The sequence below is a fragment of the Tupaia chinensis genome, unplaced genomic scaffold (genome assembly GCF_000334495.1).
Source record: "Tupaia chinensis unplaced genomic scaffold, TupChi_1.0 Scaffold000487_1, whole genome shotgun sequence".
NCBI classification, from domain to species: Eukaryota; Metazoa; Chordata; class Mammalia; order Scandentia; family Tupaiidae; genus Tupaia; species Tupaia belangeri.
Window position 1 is genome coordinate 663,566 of NW_006159999.1, and position 9,712 is coordinate 673,277.

Sequence of the window (9,712 nt, forward strand, 5' to 3'; positions counted from 1 at the left end):
GCTGTGGCCTAGGGTTAAAGGAACTGGATTCCATATAACTGACCCCACGATTTAAAACCTGACCCCAAGGGCTTGAAAACCACACTGGGTGCTGATGCGTGTGTGCCCAGGATCCCGAGAGGATGGAGAAACGCAGCAGGGATTTCAGCAGGCCCACATCCCACTGCCCTCCACAATGTGCCTGTATCTGTCTCTCCGATAAGCACATGTACCCCCTGACAGACTTTAGAAAATGCATTGGGGCATAACTAAAATTACTTGCTATTATAAGATCTGTCAGATTGTTCAGTGGAGATCATTGAATGTGGGATAGCCCAAGTTATGAGTTGCTGCAAGGCAGAGACAGGAAATATAATGTTGAATCGCAGACAAAAGCAATCCTGTATTCCGAGATCAATAATAACTTCCTGGGTCAGGAGTGGGGTGGTGGCTCAGATGCGGGTCCCACAAGGCCTACTGTGTGGTTCAGGCCCTGGACCTGACGGCTTGTAAAACATGTTGGGTGAGTGTGCGCCCAGGCCCAAAATCCCGAGAGGAGAATGGAGGAGAAGAGATTGTGGTGTTGTAATCCCCCCGCCCCTGGGGGAGGGCGCTTTCTCATGATCTCTCTCTCTCTGTCTCTCTGTCTCTGTCTCATGGGTGCATGTACCTTGTAGCAAACGAAATGATAATAATAATAATGCCTTCCTTGTGAGTAAATCAACGTGGTCAGGGCAGTAAATAGAGCAATCCAAGTGGTGACACGGCACTGAGCGAACATCAGCCCGACACAGCTACAGCCATGGATGTCTTGAGGTACGAATCGGAGCTTGAGTTAAGTGTGACAGTGACGGTGCTGTGTTGTTTTCTCAGATAGTGCCTGTAGGCCGTTGTTAATTACGTTATGTGTGCTGCTAAAACAATTCAGTAGCCCAAGCGGGGTGCAAGTGTGAAATATACGAGTTAGTTCTTAATCAAACCCCCTTCGCTGTGAAGGTCTAACCTCAACTCTGTCCTCAAACCCTAAATCCATCTCTTGCCTTCTCATTCTTCAAAGTGTTCTACCTTCAAATCGCTTTCTTTATTCACTGTTCATCGTCTGAATGCCGATGGTGCCGAGGCAGACACGATGCAGGCATTTGTGTTCGTCTTTCTCTAGCCTGACTTCGAAGTCCTCTCTATGGTTTTCTTCCTTTCTTTCATGAAGTTAAAACTTGTTTCGGCAATGGCTTTTGTTGTAGTCATTTTTATTTCTGTATTCTCAATTTTTTCTTTTTTCTGGAGAGGTTTTTGCCACATGGCACATGTGCTCGCCAGAAATACAGAGAGAGACAGAAAGCGAGAAATCACCCCCCAGGAGGGATGGCCATGCCGCAATCCCTTCTCCTCCATTCTCCTCTCGGGATCTTGGGCACGCACGCACACGTGCCTGGCGTGAGTTTAAGCCGCCAGGTCCGGGACTCGAACTGCGATCGACTACATGGGAGTCTAGCGACATAGCCATTATGCTAACTGCTGGCCCCATATTCTCCATATTTTTTTTTTACAGTTCATAATCCATCATGGGTTCTTGAAAAATATTTGCATCTCAAGATGCATGAACATTCTTTTTCTAAAAATTAATTTTATGATGATTTCTAATTTACGTTGAACACACTTATGTGATACATTCTTTTTAGAAAACAAAAATAAAGGGATGATTTATATTTTGAAAAGACTCATCTCCAGTCATCTAAATACAGACATAACCCTAGCTTCCTTGTCCAATGTCAATGAATTCCTTAGAGAGTCAGACTCGTTTAATTATTTCAGACTGTCTTTGCTCACTAAGTCACAGTGCTCCTTCTGCAGAGGATAGAGCGATCCCTTCCGATTTTCCACATGGACTTTATCATCCTATACATTACATGTCTACCACGATTGGATAAAATACATCATTTCCTTATTTTAGAACATTTAAAAATATTTTCATTGATGATACCTTTTAGAAAACTCCTTGATATCGTCAGCATGTACTATAATTATGGGCTTTATGACCCCCCTCCATTTTACTAAAGGACTGATTAATTTCTCTTACTACCCATTTCTGTATTTTTTACATAAATTCTTTCTATTAATTTTAATTTAAAGTTGTGTTATGCACAAGAGAGAAAGCAGGTTTCATCTCCTCTAATGAACAGTTCTCGTCTTCTCCTCGGCTATGTGCTTTTGAGTATTCATGGTATAATGCTCTTACCTCTTTGTTCTTGAGATTCATTTTCCTTTTAACACAGGGATTATTAAGGCAGCATCCATAAACTTCACCACAGGGCACAGCACACAGGAGCGTAACAAAAGTTCTTCTTAAAAAACTTCAGGAGAAATGCCTCCTCCTGTGCGGGCTGGAGGGAGAGGGCTTTGGAAAGCAGGATTCCTGCGCTTCTCAGAGACGGTGAAGACGGTGCCTGATCTCCTCCTCCCAGAACCCACTTACCTCCTGACCAGGATGGAGAAGGGAAGTGGGGTGGGAGTGCGGTGGGGGATTGGAAAGAGGGCGAATATCTGCTCAACCCACTTCCTTCATTTACTGAGTATTTGTGGATCATGTTTTACTTGGGAAGCTTTTCCAAATGTGGAAGATGTAACTATGAATAAGACAAGTCTCTTCTGCTATGAGATTCAAATTCTCAAAAGACAGTAGATAGAAGAGAAATACAGCACTCAAGTAAGCCAGTTTGAACAAAGCTGGGCAGCGCAGCAGGTGGCGTGGTGGTTAAGGCACTGGACTCCCTCGGGGCCCACAGAGGCTAGGGTCCCAGATCCGGTGACTTGGAAAGTACACTGGGCGTGCGTGTGCCCAAAATCTCGGGAGGAATATGGAGGAGAAGGGGCTGTGGTATGACCATCCCCCCAGGGGGTGAGTTCTCAGTTTTCTCACTTTCCCTCTCACTGTCTCTTTCTTTGTCTCTCTCTCTCTCTGGCAAGTGCACAACGCCCTATGACAAAACCCTTAAATATATATATATATATATATACACATATACAGTCCAGCCACCAACGTAGGAGGGTCCCCCTCTCACCACGGACTCACTAGCCCTTGTTCTTTATTTTTAAGATCATACCTTTCTGGATGGGGCTGAATGATATCTCATGCGTGTGATTTGCATTTCTTTTATGATTTGATTTTCTTTTTTGATGGACTGTACAGGAGGAGGTGGGCAGTGGGGAATAGGAGGGAGAGTTTCAGAGAAAAAAATTAACAGACAAAAAAAATGGACAGCTGTCTGTCAAGGACGATATATATATGGTGATATTATCGACTGGATTGGCAGGCACGTATGCGCTGAAAACTACATCATACCCTGTTAAGATGCACAATGATTAAATCTCAAAAATAAAATGTCTCCAAGCTGAATTTTTTTTTTTAGAGAGAGATTTTTACTATAGGGTGCATGCACTCACCGGAGAGACAGAAAGCAAGAAACCACCTCGATGGGGGATGACCACACCACAATCCCTTCTCCTCCATTCTTCTCTTGGGATTTTGGACAAGCACGCACACATGCCTGGTGTGAGTTTTAAGCCGCCAAGTCCGGGACTTGAACTGCAGTTGAATACGGGAATCCAGCAATGGTGTAATATCTGCTGGCCCTATAACATTGTCTTTAATTATTTATTTGATTTTATGCATTATTACTACTTTTTAATTTGACCAGAGAGAGAGACAGAGGGCAAGTGAGAAAGCAAGCTGCCAGGTCCAGGACTTGCAGTGTGGTTGGCCATGTAGGAGTCCAACACCTCCCCCACCATGCCACCTACCAGCCTGGAAAAAAAAAACGCCCAGTGTTCCTTAAAACATCAGGGGCTTGTGTCAGGCTGACTCCACTGGGGACCCACCTGGTCAGTCTCCAGGCTTTCGCTGCTGTGACCATCTGACTTCACAGTTCAGCCCAAAAGTAAGGAATCTCTCCTGCTCAGGAAACCAGGACCGCCTGCTCGGAGTGGCGGGAATATTCGGGATGTCTCCGAATAAGGGGAGGGCCCTGGGGCCACTGTCCTTACGCCATAGTTCTAAACACGCTGAGAATCACAACTGTCTCCGTCCGTTCCGGGTGCAATAAGAGAATGCTCAAAGCTGAGTACTTCAGATGCAGAGGCAAGTTACTGTGCAGCATCACGCTAGGAAGTCAACAATCCCGGGACCTGGTAGGTGACTCTTCCTCTTCGGGGAGAGATTCTCTGTGTCTTCACGTGGACAAAGGAGCCAGGCAGTCCTCGGAGGGGCCTCGTTTACAAGGGCGTTAGTTCTGTTCCTGAGTGCTCTGCCTTCACCTCACAAGCACCCCACATCTTACTACTATCTTACCGAGAATTCTAGAATTCATTTTCTTTTTTTTTTGGGGGGGGGGGTAGAGGTTTTTGTATAGGGCGCATGCACTCGCCAGAAAGACAGAGAGAGACAGAGAGCCAGAAAGCAAGAAATCACCCCCCAGGGGGGATGGTCACACTGCAATCCCTTCTCCTCCTTTCTCCTCTCGGGATCTTGGCATGCACGCACACACACGTGCCCGGCGTGAGTTTAAGCCGCCAGGTCCTGGACTGGAACCGGGGTCGACTACGTGGGAGTACAGTGACATAGCCATTACACTAACTGCTGGTCCCTAGAATTCATTTTCAACATATAAATTTTGAGAGAAGACCAACCATCAATCCATAGCAAACTTAATTTATAATCTATTGCTTTATTATATAAGGCCCAGCAATCAAGTCAACACCATACATCACCCTGCCACTGAGAAATCTATGAAGTCTATCTGGGTACAGGACACGCACAGGGGAAATGGGGAGTCGGAGTAAATGCAGAAACCTCACACCAAGTTCTGCTCTGCCCATTATGAGCTGATTGACCTGTAAATCATTTACTTTCTGATCTAGTTTTTAAGTGATATACAGCTGCTTCCTTAAAGTATGCCCTCCAGGCGTCTGTAAGTATGCATAACTTCATCTCAGGATATGTTCCTTAATCTAGAGAAAAAAACCATCTTGGTATTAAATATTTCTACCTCGAAGGGCCTTAAAAGATTATCTTCTATGCCTCCCTGATTTTAAATAGTGGATACTGAGAGTTTGTGAAGTAAAACGAATGGCCCAGAAACACTGAACGCACTGTTAGCAGAGACAGAGACGAAGGCTAGGTCTTTTAATATTGAAGACAAGGTTTTTGTATCTAATGTCTCAAGAAATAAAGAAAACAGGAAGATCTATGATGCGACAGAGGCAAATAAAGGGATTTCTTTGTGTATAATCTGCAAGGACACTGATCATGAGCAGGTCCTCACGGAAGTGCAAGGTGAAATACAGAGCCCCTACCAAAGTGTGCCATCACTAGCAAGACAGGTATTTAGAGCAGATAGACATGTGAGGTCACTTTCCTGGTGGTCTTATTGTGAGCTGTTATGACTTTCATATTTATAAAATACTTTTACCTCTGGCGCTAATAACTCTTGACCGACAGTCAAAAATGGTACTACTGTAGACACTTCAGCCCTGCTGTGTTTCCGCCTCTGAGATGTAAGAGGAAAAAATCCAACTCCTTTATATTCTGTTTAAGACGTCTTTAAATCCTCTGAAACAATGCACCAAGTACACATTTAAAAAGATATGTAGAGTCAGAGATGTAATGAGAAGGAAGCCCCCAAAGAATAACTGTCAAACCTTTCTGACCCCAATTTCATAGCTTCAATAATATTGCTACTACAAGCAAAGAAAGCTCATTTTTACTAGCTTCCCGGGAGACAATGTCTCCAATCAAAATTGATTACTTTTCCATGCTATATATCATGCAGAATTGTTAACAGGAAATCTACTCTTCACTCATTCCCTTGGCCTACTTCTTGGCAACTCTATTACACTGTACTTAATTTTCAAGTAAATAACATATTAAAAATTAATCAGAGGAAAGAGCAATGTAGACTTTAGAGGCGAAATGAAAGGAAAATGATCCGACCTAAGTTACCAGAGACCATATGCCCTGGTAGAGGTGGAGATGTCCTGACCCGAGAGAGAAGGAAGCATGAAGAAAGGCTCCCTTCGGGCATTTAAAATTTCAACATAAACGGCTCTCCTGTTCCTGAGCAGACTCTGCAAAATTCTCCCCAACCGTTCTGCCTCTCCTGCAATTCCGTAGGGTGGTACAGAGCAATGACACGTGTTCCACACACAGGTATGCCTATGGCACCTACTCAAAGATCATGGAAAATGCATGTGATGAAAAAAAAAAATATATGAAGGGGTCTCAAAAGGTTTGTGCCAAAATAAATTAACACTTAATTTCATTTGTCCATTGTCTTTTAGAACTACTCTCATATATATATATGAGGTAAGCTTCAAAAAGGCTCAGGAAAGAAGTATGATGCAAAACTGTGCATAGATTTGAAAATTGTTTGCATCAAGCTGCACACACACTTTAATTCCACTTTCCACAGACCGTTCATACATACTCATGCACGTGTGTGTATATATTATATGCAACATAACGTTAAATAGGTAAAATACGTTGCTCTTTCTTCAATTCACAGACAGGGCTCTGAAGAAGTCTCCAGTTAGAACTCGGAGACGCAGAGCCATGGAGAGCTTGCACTGAGCAGCTGGCTCTGATGTTCCGTCCTTCTTCCTTCATGTACAGCATTCAGCTCTGCCAGGGCCTTCGGGTTCATGTGCAAGGACACCACGGCCCGCATGTCCAAGCTCACCACTCCCTCTGTGGAGGCTCCCCGGCCACTCGGATGGCCAGAAGGGCTTGATGGATCACTCATGCAGAAGCAGCTTTGGGGAAGTGAGCTATAAATTCCACGGGCAGCGATGGCTGGGGTCTTGTAAAAGTCTAGAAGCAGACGTTACGTGACAGAGTGGTCACAGTTCTTTGACTCTATGGACTTGTAACCCCATCGCACAGCTGCCATCATAGGAGATCCAGGGAAGGACCCTGTGCATAAGGACTCAGGGACAAGACCTCCTTTGTCAGACACTCTGTTTTCTGAACACCTTTCCCAGGACATTTTGATGAGCCACTTCCATCAGTGGCTTGGAATCCTGAAGGCGGCATGCTCTGGGCTCACAACGGCTGCCTCTCAGAGGGCTGGACTCTCACAGGGCTGAAGCGCACACTAATTGAGTGGTCTCACTTCTAGCTCAAATGTTTCCATAGCTGTCATTGACCTTTCTGTTTTAAGATGCACACTCTGAAGATAAGGACATCATCGTGGCTCTCTTTCCTATCATGACGAATATCAACCTGTATTTCATACTTCTCCATTCCAAAGACAATTCATAATTTCCTCATGGGAAGTGGTGCAGAGCTCAGGAAAGACCACTCAATTTGGAGTTTAGTACTTACACTTGCAAGTGTTGGTTTAACCACTTTCATAGGTTCATAGCCTGGAACATTAAATAGCTTCTCTAAGCCTCAATTCTTTATCTATAAAATAAAGCATTAATGACCAATCAAATGGGCATGAATTTGGTCTATGAATTTAAAGAGATAGTGCTTAAGATATTCATGTTCGGTCCATGACACACAAAAATCGCTCAGTAAGTTGCTGTTTTCATGCATATCTCAGAAACTACATTTAATACAATTTCTAAACCATAAGAATCAAAGTCCCTTAAGGACAAAAGATGTCTTTTGATGTCTGTACCTTCAGTAGCCGGCACATTATCTGAAATATCATCTACCATTGAAATCATGGTATAGATAGCGTAAGACACATGATAAACTTCTCTCCCTGTCTGTCTCCTTGAAGCTGGGTCTTGTCTCCAGCCACTTCCAAAATCGCTTCTCCTCCTGGTTTAATCTCCAACTGAAGAGGGTCTGGCCTGCATTGGTTAGCCTGCTTATTTACTTCATCCAGCTAATTCAACGAAGCTAAATTGATTGATAACCTACCGTGTGTCAGGAACCAGGAAAACAGATAAATAAAACATTTTGTACTGGAGGCTAGTGAGGAAGAGAGACATTGACACCAAGAATTGAGGGTCAATATGACAATTATTCTTTAAGATTCTCTACCCAAGTTTATCTTTACCTTTCTCATTTAATAGTTAAGGATGTGTGTGTGTGTGTGTGTGTGTGTGTGTGTGTGTGTCTCCTTTCCCTGGCACCTACCTTCGGCAGGGTGTGTAGTCTATCTACAAACTCTCAATACCAATCTGCTTATATTTTTGACATTTTAAAACATATATTCAGAACCATATTCTCATTGTAACAATCCCCGAAGCTCTAAAAGTAGTATATTTTTATGTTAAAGATGGCAAAGCTGGAGTCTTGTGGGGTGTATGTAAATGGCTCAGTCACAAGCAAGCAAAACCCTGATATGTTTCTCAAGCTTAGATCTTTGTGAACAGAAGATTTTCTCATTTATTAATTTGGTAAGGTGAGCTGTTTGTTGTATTATTAAAATTATTTTTAGGATCGTGCATGTGTGCATATGAGAGAGAGAGAAGAGAACACTCACCAGAGATCATCACACCGTCGTCACCTTTTCCCAGACCTGTAGCTTTTCTGGCTCTCAAATGCCTGTGCACACACCCAGCGCATCTTCAGCCTGACCCAGGAATCTGGACTCACAGTCGGCCCTGTGACCTTCAGCCCAGCAGGGCGCTTGTGTTTCTCCCGTGACAGAGCCATGGGACCTGTTGTACTGTATTTTCATTTTTAACATTGACTATAGACTCTCACAGAAATAAGAGGCCCCAATAAATAATTAATCACTTCTCTGACCAAGTTCGGAACCAACTGAAACCAACATTGACATTTAAGAATGGGACTTACAATGTAGAGCCCTTGGACTTATTAATACTGAAGTAAATAATGAATGAGCCAAATATATTCACTACTGAAGGGCCCCCCCAAAGAGTAGTTTTCTAATAAAACTCAGGACTGATCTTGGTTTCCATATGCTGCTCCCTTCCCATTAAGTACAGGGTAGAAAAAAGGTATGAGCTAATAGTCCCTAAATTCAGCAATTAACTAAATTGTTTATCTTCTTGGATGTATCATTAGAAGACTGATGTGGAAAAAGTCAAACCTGTTATGTAAATTGAAGTTTCTTCATAGAGAAAAAAAAATCGGGAGTTGAAAAAACACATTCCTCAATGTCATTACTAAGGTTTCATTCTCTTAAATCCAGGGTTAGTAACCTTAAGGCAATTGTTGGCCGGGTAAATGATCATTTCCCTCCAGGGAGAGAGCACCAGCCTATCTCCATGGCACTGCTGACTGACATCTCCAAGGGGTTACTTTTCATTATTAACCACTCTTTATTTCCCTTGAACCTAATGTCGATAGATATAAATTTGGGGGAAAAAAAAAAAAACCCTCCAAAATTTGTTAGAAGTATATATATGAGAGAGATATTTTTGCTATAGAGCGTGTGTGCTCACCAGAGAGACAGAAAGTGTATATTAATAAAATAAATTTCGAGGCCCTTCTATACCTAGAATTGAAATCCTTATTCTGTTTTTCATATTTGATATAGCATTTTATGTTTGGCTACAAATTTAACGTTTCTTATCCATGGTGCATGCCAGTGAGCTCAAGAGACTTCATAAAGATTTTTCCCCAAAATAAAATACATAAAAAACCCATATTAATATTCTGAAAACATGGATCAGAAACACTCCCAGAACGAGCAGAGTTTAGATTTAAAAGAATCTGTCTCTCCTTGCGAGCAATGAGGACATGAGCGCACTGGCG